The following is a 10,917-nucleotide window of genomic DNA, read 5'->3' on the forward strand; positions in this document are numbered from 1 at the left end:
CCGATGATAGTCTGAAACTAGAATGAAATCGGTCGTCTCTAATAAAATATACCATTACAGCTGTGTATTTCATAAGGCAGTTCTTATAATTCTCGTGCAATTTGATGTGGAAATATTTTTCTAAATTTTTTAATTGCTTGTAGGCATGAGATACCTAGCAACCTACAACAGTTCGTTCTTCTCAATTTGGCTGCTCATACAAGATAATACCAAAGTCTTTCATTGTTTTTTGAAATTTTACTTGGATGCTATTGAGAAGTATCAGAGATACTGTCTCACGAAAATGTCTGCTGATCAACTGTCGGTGAGATATAATGATGACTTGTAGCTTCTTAGGGTATAATTTACGGTCCATATTTTGTGTTCATCGTGATACTATAAAAAGATCATCAATCATACCTGATACGTCAGTAGAAATGTTCTCGCATTTATGTATAACTGAATATCGTCAGCACATAAGAGCTAATTGCAAGAGTGAAGCACGGATGAAATATCATTACACGCAGTACATTACATTTATTCGTAATAATCGTTTGCTATGTTGGTAGTATTTGATTTCTCTTACTGTGTTATTGTGAAGGTTTTATATAAAAAACACAAAGTTTATGTATTAGTTGCATTACAACGTAACTTGCAACTCTTTTCGAGCCAACAGTGCTCATCAACAGGCATAAAAAGTTTATTTGGCGGCCGTCTCGTATTTATATAGTGATGTTATGTGGGAATATAATGTTCTGACCTACAAATACCACTTTTACATTGAGATATTATGTATGGGACAATGGGTATACACCGAGGTGATCAAAGGCATGGGATACCGACATGCACATATACAGATGTCGGTAGTATCGTGTGCACACGGTATAAAAGGACAGCGCATTGGCAGAGCTGCCACTTGTACTCGGGGGGAGTGACGTGAAAAAGTTTCCGATGTGATCTTGGCCGCACGACGGGAATTAACAGTTTCTGATCATAGAATGGTTGTCGGAGCTAGATGCGTGGGACGTTCCATTTCAGAAATCGTTAGGGAATTCAATATTCCGAGATGCACAGTGTAAACAGTATGCCAAGAATACAAAATTTGCGCGCATTATATCTCACCACGGACAACACAGCGGCCGACGGCCTTCACTTAACGACCGAGAGCAGCGGCGTTTGCGTAGAGTTGTCAGTGCTAACAGACACACAACACTGCGTGAAATAACCACAGAAATCAATGTGGGACGTAAGAGGAACGAATCCATTATGAGAGTGCGGCGAAATTTGGCATTGATGGCAATGGCAGCAGACGAACGACGTGAGTGCCTTTGCTAACAGCACCATTGCCCTCTGCGTCTCTTCCTGGCTCACCACGCTGGTTGGACCGTAGACGACTGGAAAGCCGTGGAGTGGTCAGATGAGTCCCGATTTCAGTTGGTAAGAGCTGATGGTAGGATTCGAGTGTAGCGCAGACTTCACGGAGCCCTGGAACAAGGCACTGTAGAAGCTGGTGGTGGATTCAGAATGGTGTGGACCGTGTTTACATGGAACAGACTGGGTCCTCTTCTCCAACTAAACCGATCATTGACTGGAAAGGGTTGTGTTCGGCTATCTGGAGACCATTTGCAGCAATTCATGGACTTCAAGTTGCCAAAAAACAATGAAATTTTTATGGTCTACAGTCCGTCACGTCATTGGGCCACAGTTGTTAGTGGCTGGTTTGAAGAATATTGTGAATAATTCGTGCGAATGATTTGGCCACCCAAATCGCCCTACCTGAAACCCATCGAACATTTATGGGACTTACTGGAGAGGTCAGTTCGTGCACAAAATCATGCACCGGTAACACTTTCGCAGTTAATGACGGCTATAGAGGCAGCTTGGCTGCCGCGCGGTATTAGCCGAGCGCGGTAGCGTTCTCGCTTCCCACGCCCGGGTTCCCGGGTTCGATTCCCGGCGGGGTCAGGGATTTTCTCTGACTCGTGATGGCTGGGTGTTGTGTGATGTCCTTAGGTTAGTTAGGTTTAAGTAGTTCTAAGTTCTAGGGGACTGATGACCATAGATGTTAAGTCCCATAGTAATTTGATTAGCCGAGCGGTCTCAGGCGCTGCAGTCATGGACTGTGCGGTTGGTCCCGGCGGAGGTTCGAGTCCTTCCTCGGGCATGGGTGTGTGTGTTTGTCCGTAGGATAATTTATGTTAAGTAGTGTGTAAGCTTAGGGACTGATGACCTTACCAGTTAAGTCCCATAAGATTTTACACACATTTGAACATTTTTTTGCTGCTTGGCTCAATATTTCTGCAGGGGACTTCCAACGACTTTTTGAGTCCATGTCACGTTGAGTGACTTCACTACACCGGGCAAAAGGAGGTCAGACACGATATTAAAAGGTATCTCGTGACTTGTGTCACGTCAGTGTATATTTTGAGGCAGATAACACAGGCCACACCAGATACAGAATGAACTAATGTATCCAGATCTGTTCCTCGCCAAGCTATAGCGGACAATCTGGCCAATTCCGTGACGATCAGAAGTAACTGGGGGCCAAACCGCACAATGACCCTGGGTTCGGTGTGGGGCGGCGGTGGGGTGGGTGGACTGCTGTGACCTGTTGTGGGGTTGTGAACCACAAAGGGCTACGGAGGGACGAAGCCTCTCCGTCGTTTCTAGGTCCCCGGTTCAATTTAATACACAATACACACACCTTATACATGTAAAAGACAGGGAACAATGAACTGAATGTCACTGTTATAAGCAAAGCAAAGTTAGTGTTCGAGACAGGAATTGAAGAACATGGTAGGATAAAGATAACTGGTTTACACGCAAATATTCATGAAATCAAGTGCACGGGGATGCTACGTTTGATATTTATTCCCATAAACATTACAATCAAGACACTCAATGATTAAGCAGAGGGGATGAGGGATTTTATACACAGAAACTGAAAATAAATTCGTTACGCATATACGCAGTCCTACCTCAGGCAATTTCGTGTATTACAAGATTTGCTGCAGCATTAATGGGTTGGTATTACACTAACAGCACGTGACGGGATCTGTGACTCAAGACTGAGTCCACGTCTATCAAAACAACGTAATTCATCTGATAAATATTTACTGGTTGTTGGTGAATCGGCAAAGATAGATCTCTGAAACCGTTTGCTCTACCCATGCAGTTAGTTCTGAGTGAATTTAGATTGATTTCGACATTACATGCTGATCTGATGGACAAAAGATTAAAATCCCTACTTACAGGGTACTGTGTTAAAATAATGATAAATTAGAAAGAATGATCATCTTTAACGCTCGTGAAATATGATTGACTTAATTATTAACTAAACGGTACATGGAAGTCGAAGCACAAAGCGTTAATGTCCCGTGGGGTTGCTTCTCGCAGTGAACAAAGAGTTGCATGAAGAGTCACTCTCACTAAGCGAAAATAAATAGGAGAAATTAAAAATCTGATCGTGAATCACTTCTTACACTATAAGACTGCTGAAAGGGATGAATTAAACTTCTTACGGTTGAAATTGGGTCCCAGTTCTGGATCAGAGCTGAGGAGCATCAATGCAATCCTTATAAAAAAAGACATTTGTTCGTCAAGACGAGCGAGTGCAATACTCGTGTTTTTCTCCAAATTCTTATTATAACTGATCGTAAAGTTTCGCCACTGTATACAACGACAACACAGTCACCTTGAGAGCGACAAGCTTAGGTGTTCACCAGGTTGTATTTATCATTATTGGGACTCCTAGCTATCGAAACGTTGTAGGACAATATAAAGAATCTAAGAATCGAAATCAAGACTGAGACTAACTGATATTTATTTGCTCAAATAACTAACAAAAATCACAATAAAAAATAAACAGAGCATAAAGTTCTCTAAAACGCGAATACCAAAATATGTGGAAGACTGTATGGAGAAAGTGAGACATCATCTGCTCATCTGGGCGGTTCAAGAAATAGAAGTTAAGGATACAACCAGGTGCCAGAAAATATAACCAAATTAAGTAACACAAGTTACTTGGAAAAGTAAGTAAGTAACGAGCTAATCAGAACATGGATCGCACTATTGCAATTGCGACACTTACATTTCCTCAAAATCAGCAAACCGAGCACCCATCAGTACCAGCGGTAGCCGGGAGCCCAATGACCCACCGCGATCGAATAACAAGAAACATGGCTTTCCCTCCACAATTCCGCACTTTAAAAAAACTCTGGGTGGAGGTGATGACTCAGTGCTGCTGCCAATGTGACACACGAGAATGTCGTTTGTCTCATGAAAACACCAGGAGAACGCTGCAGAAATTTCCCACTCTCGGTGTACAAAACGCACCTTAACAAATAAGAGCTTCAGACTGGGGTGGAGTAATGTCCCCTCGATTGGTCGCCTTCTTTGTACCAAGCATGGTGGCTGGGTAACTCACTTCGATTGGGTACACCAAATTTTAGAGAGAAAGCACTGGACCTTCCTCTTCTGGTCGGACGGCGTCTTGGTGTCTCGTCCTTTGCAGTGTACACATAATAAGCTGAGTAATTCTCTGCAAATCCACAACTGCGACACGGCACGTTCCGTCCAGGGCCAGGAGAGACACTAGCACGAAAGCACGTCGCAGCCTCACTTCTGTGAAAACTGCCCAGCTGCCAGAGGACGTTCTACCTTCCTAATAAGATTCACTGACAGCCTCTTGCCAATTGCTAATTTGCAATTCGCCAAAAATGTTACTCTTGTGGAAGGATTTTAATTTGATCGTGGCTGTGTATTATGAATAAAACATCGGAATAAATTTCGTTTTTCTGAAGACATCTATTGAAAGAAGTAAAATAAGAACACACGGGATTCGATCCAACATTCTTGAGGAGAGCTTGAACCCTAGACCACACTGTCTTAGGAGGTCTGAAGTATCAAGAATACTTTAAAAATCTTCTGGAGAACCGTTATTTCTACAGACTGACTAACGATTCGATTTTATGGTAGCGTATCAATAGGACAGAAGACTATTTAAAGACAGCTGTACTGTGGGGTTCTGTTTGTCCTTCCTGCTTATGGCATGCTGACGGAAAAAGATCAGTGCTACTTACACCGTCTCATGACTTATTGTAGAATATTGTTTCTGCACCATTTGAGGGTTCCCCTGAAAACCAACGTACACCATCGGCTTTCGTTTGGCCATAGTACAACCGTCGACACTGCGATCCGCTGCGACGCTACAGCTTCTGTTACTATCATGGGGCAACACTGCTGCTATGACGAATCAGATACAGCCAAGATAGGGAATACAGTAACAAGAAACCAAATGTTCTCTTGTACATTCAAACTATTTATCAAAACAATTTTTTTTGAATGATTAGGACTCGTCATTTTCCTATACCCCTTGACCTTCCTCTCATTCTTTAACGAGCTTGACGTTTCGACCCATCTGATGGGATGACGCTCTCTAATTACACACGCCACTTTGCTATTCATGTCCAGCTGCGCAGCTGCTTTGGATATCTTGTTATCCCCATCAAAGCTTCACTGCTTCTTTACTTGTTTGACAGCCACTAGTTCCGGGCATCGCCCTTCCTCAGGTGGTGGATGTACGATCTTTGCACAGAGCATAAAAACACTGCTGGCACGATCACCAAATCACACAAAATGGTGTCGTCAACGCAGCTAGAAAACCGAAACAATGCTATGAATCAATCATGCTAAGAAGACACAAGAAATTTCAAATTTATGTTAATTTACAGATCTAGAGCAACAAATGTTTAGGTTCGTTCTTATAGTTAGGTATAGTTCAGCTATACGATGTGTACCATTGCGTATAGATTGTTAACCATTCATTAAGCAGATAATTTATGCAAATTTGGCATTCCACGGTCCACAATAGCGAACTAAATTGTGGTCAGAATACACTGCAGCGACAAAACAAATAAGATACCTGCATATACGACATTTCACAGCGTTTTTGTTCATCTGAATAGTTTCACTTCAAAACTTTACGAATGTTGGATAGTTACACTACTGTTATCAAGGACGCCTGAAGGCCGTGGGAAAAGGAACATTGTTCCGTTAAAAGACATCTTCTCCAGTATTTGCAAAACGGATTTCTAGTTAAAAACTTTGTTCCGGTATATTTGTTTTTAAATTTTGAGTATGTCAACATCGCAACGATATGCTTTGACGCCATTTACTTACATACAACATTCGACTTCTTTTGAGAACATTATACAAAAGAAAAACCACAAACAAAGACACGTTTTTGAGGCTGGTGGTGTGTGTGAGTTTGTTACTTAATATGTACGACATACCAGTGAAACAGGGTCACGTTTTACCACTTCCTCAATTTCAGAATAGAGAACGTATCAAACGGTGAATACCTTCGATAAAAACGGTTATTGTTTTGTTAGTAGAATCCAGTATTTTTGCTACTGCTAAATCGGCGGCATCCAAACTACGGGCAAGCAGCTGCTGGTGGATGCTGTGTTTTTTCTCTCTGCCGTCTTCTGTGAAGCAGCGAGGACAAATGAAAGAAATCCGTTGGAGGCTAACTAACTTTCCGTGGGCCCGTGGAAACTCACCTCTAACTTCATTTCACGAGAAGAATAAAACAAGAGGGGGTTCACATAAACGAATCCTAATAGTTGGCGCAGTGAGAATAGCAGCACACCAGCCGAAACAATAACACGCTCGCTGCCCCTGTCATCTTTGTATTCTAAGGTGCTTATCAGCGAAATGTCATAAGCCGTGCACGTATCGGCCGACTCAGTAATCTCCCCAAGAAATTCGCTGGCACTCATTTGACTTGGACCGTCGTCTTTCTAACGTAATTTGCATTTCATGGCAGCTTAACGATCTTAATTAGCAGGGAGTGGCGGGCGCTATTGAATTGCTTCCATAGAGAAGGGAAAGGGAGGCCAAGGGAACGTTTAAATGATTGAAACGGTGGTTTAAAATACCAGACAGGACTGGATTTAACGTTACTTCACGGTTTGTTGTCACTGAGGAAACAGTGCACTGTAAAAGTTGATCGGAACACAGTGAATCAGTTCAGACTTCGGATATATCGTACCGCGTAGAAAAGAGCAGCCACGTATAAAAGCGCATTCGCGTGTCTGTTCCTTGTGTAGTGTTTAATACATTCTCTCTTTTTGTTTAAAATGCGTGTGCTAAGCATTAGCACGTATGGTACTGTTCGTACTGCGGGTGCGTCCTGGAAAGTAATGTCTCCGAACATTTTATGTGGAAACTTTTAAATATTTTTAAACGAAACAAAGGTTTTAACATTCCACGTCTTTATTCATCATGTCTATCTATTTATTTTCCAGCACTGTCTCACAAGCGACAAATACGTTTATCCCAACGAGAGAAGTTTGTTGATACTGTCACTGTAAATTTTTGATTTTGTTGACGGAGATACAACCTCATCTCTGCTCGCTCCGCTTCATCACTATCAAATTGAAGTCCTCGAAAGTGTTTTTCAGTTTTGCTAACAGATGAAAAGACGGCACTGTATGAAGGATGATCGATCAAAGTGAACCCAAGGTGTCAGATAGTTGCAGATGTCACAGCGTTCATGTGTGGTCTGGCATTATTGTGCTGAAGGAGAGGGTGGTCCATGTGTGAACGAACTCTTCGAATTCTAAACTCTATTACAGCATGCCGTTTCTCACGCACCAAAATAGTTGTGTTACACATCGCCATGTTACATGCTACTATTTGGAGCCCTGTAGGAGCAGAGGGCTGCAAATATGTAGACATGAAGAATAAAGATGAAGAATGTCAATAAGTTTGTTTTATTTAAAAAGCTTAAACAGTTTTCACTCAAAAAATTCGGAGCCATTAGTTTCCAGCACGCCCTCATAATTAAAACTGATGAAAAAATGAAAAATTTTCGCAAACAGACATTGTAGAGAGGTGTTATAATGCAAGAAGCGAAATAAATAATAATTAGCAATAACGGCAAAAACGTAGCATGTTCGATTCGCTGAATTATTGCGGCAGTTTGAGCTGTTGTGTCGAACATCCGAGCATAAAAATGTTACTCACACGAGCAAGAATTAGTTTTAAACGTTTGAAGATGCAGATTTTGGGCTTTAACTGAACTTTGTTCGAAAATGTAGACAGGTTCTGAATGAACGAAGGATCCGACCGTTGGCAACGTACATCAGAGAGAAACACGAGTACAAAGGCAAGAGAACTGAAAGCGAGACGGGTTGACGCTGAAACCTTGAGAATCATTTTATGATCCATAATTATTACGACGTGACGCATGCTAGACACTCGAATAAAATGGACCTACTGGTACGGGTGGTGTACGTGAGGAAGAGATGATGTGACATTCAAGTATAGGTGCAGGAAAAAAATTCAGATAGGCGTACTACATGAGAACTTTAACCTACGTCTACTGCTGCTTGTTGTACTACTGTATTTTGGGACTTGATGAAACAATATCAAGATAACAGACCGCAAACCATTGTCTCACTGTCAGGAGAAGAGATTCCAAAAACGTCTACCCTATTATACCAAATGTAAGCAAACCCTTAACTCAGGTACTGTTTGGTGTTTATTATCACGGCTGTCATACCAACTATTCAAAATGTTGACCTCGAGCATTGCACAACGCTATATAGTGATCAGCCAGAACATTATGACCACCTACCCAAGAGACGGTATGTCCACCTTTGGCACGAATAACAGTAGCGACGTATCGTGGAAGGAAGCAATGAGGCCTTCGTAGCTCGCTGGAGGTAGTTGGCACCAGTTCTGCACATACAAGTCACCTAATTCTCGTAAAGTCCGGGGAGCGGGCGATGATTTCTAACGCCACGTTCAATCACATCCCAGATGTGTTCGGTCGGGTTCAGATCTGGAGAGTTGGGGGGCCAGCACATCAACTGAAACTCGCCACTGTGGTTCTCGAACCACTCGATGACACTCCTCGTCTCGTGACACGGCGCATTATTATCTTGTTGAAAAATGCCACAGCCGACAGGAAACATGATCGTCATGGAGGGGTGTACGTCGTCTGTCACTACCTGTGCGGAATGGGGGAGCCCCGACATCAATCACGTTGGCACCACACAGACTGCCTTATGTCCAGTGGGCTGTCTTCCATTAACTGCGCCCCAGCATGTCTTAAAAACTCGAGATACTTCAGCGCGTTTACATTCCTGTCAATAAAACACAGACCAATGCTGATAGTATTGGAAAACACTCTCATCGAATGCTGATAGACCAAGAACGCTGTTTTTATCCACTTCTATGAGTCAGGGTAGATTTTCATCTGATGATTGGTGCGTATTGCAGCGACTGACTTGCCCACGGTTTGAAAACGATGCAACTTCCTTAAGCAAAATTTTCCACAGATACGCCGCATCACATTTCTCTTTTCTTAGGTAACATAGGGAGAACTGTACCCAATGCTGGAAGCCATTGCCGTGAAGCTGCAGATTCAGCGAAATGTGAAGAGGATGAAATGCAACGGGACGTAGTGTTTGCATTTATACTTCCATACTTCCGAGATGACTTTTAGTGATATTTACATTGTGTGTTACTGCTGCTAAAATGTTAGTTTCATTTCTTTCATCAGTGGCTCCTCTTTTGCCTTGGCGTTTTTTATTCTATTCGCTTCCAGTTTCTAGCACTTTTTAACGTTTGCATAGACAATTATTTATTTATTCTGGGTATATCTGGGGTGGCTTTTCTTAGCTACCTTACCCTGCGTAGTTATGAAAAAGGAGATGTTTTTCAATAGTATCCAGTGGAGTAACACAGGAACGATGAAAACATTTACGTACATAAAAGTCAGCAGCTGCTGCCACCAGTTCCAGGCGAGGAAAACCTTTACATTTTTTTAAATGACAGCTGATGATTTACTTGATGAGGTAGATGAGCAAACGAAGAGGTATTGTAACAACAACAACGTTGTCCTATTGTACATATAATAATTTTTTTCTTCTGATTTTTGATAAATTAGTGTAATCGATGTTCTGATTTCATTTCTTTTTTTGTTTCATGCCATTATGTCAAGGAAACTATAAACAACTTTCAATGTAAATATTAATATTTATGTCAAATTTCAAGCAATGTTATAACAGAATTGAAATGTAAGAAACGTTGAAACTATTGTAAGATATCGAAGTTGTAATTGTGCGTCTGGTCCATACGTAGGCAATGTATTGGGATATGTAGAATGCAAAACCTCTGGTGAATACCCTGTCTGTAGGGGAGCGGTAAAAGGTGGATGGCAGGCGAGCGCGGGAAAATGCACACGGGCGCTGCACGGCATAACGGGCTCAGCAGTAGTAGTCGGAGTTGGGCATTGGTCTGAGCCACACGTTCTGGATCGAGAAGGCTCTCCTGGAAGACGTAGTTTCATTGAGCCTCGGATGTGCCGTCCCGACGCCTATACAGCATGGCAAAATTCCATAGGAACTAAATGGAAAAGAATTGCGACGCTAAGAAGAAGCAAAGAGCCGATACATCAAGAGCCATTGCTGTGATTGTATGTGTGCCCTGTGCCTCGCCAGCTCGCTGCCTGCCGACCGCCGCATCGGTACAAACAGGTTGAAACTTTTAGTACTGTACTCGTGTGGACCAGTGTTACTTTTGTTCCATACTGTTCAATAACAACTTAAATTTTACCAGAACTGTCCTATCATTTAATTTTCCTCACAACTAACCTAGACAGGGTCCTTTCCACATGTTGTGCAATCCGAGTGTCCCGAGATGAAGATTTAAAGTTTATGTTAATAATAATTACTTGCAGACCTTGCTATGTTAGAATGATGTTTAAAGAACTGTTTGTTAATGAATCTATAGGTAAAAACAAAGGTCTGACAAAGTGGGAAGATAATTTTGAAATTGGTTTAGTAATGAAGTTTAATTATTTTGAGGCAGATATAATGGTAATTAAATGAGCAGGAAATAAGCTAAAAAGAGTGTTAACTCATA

This window comes from Schistocerca nitens, chromosome 3 (genome assembly GCF_023898315.1).
Source record: "Schistocerca nitens isolate TAMUIC-IGC-003100 chromosome 3, iqSchNite1.1, whole genome shotgun sequence".
Taxonomy (NCBI): domain Eukaryota; kingdom Metazoa; phylum Arthropoda; class Insecta; order Orthoptera; family Acrididae; genus Schistocerca; species Schistocerca nitens.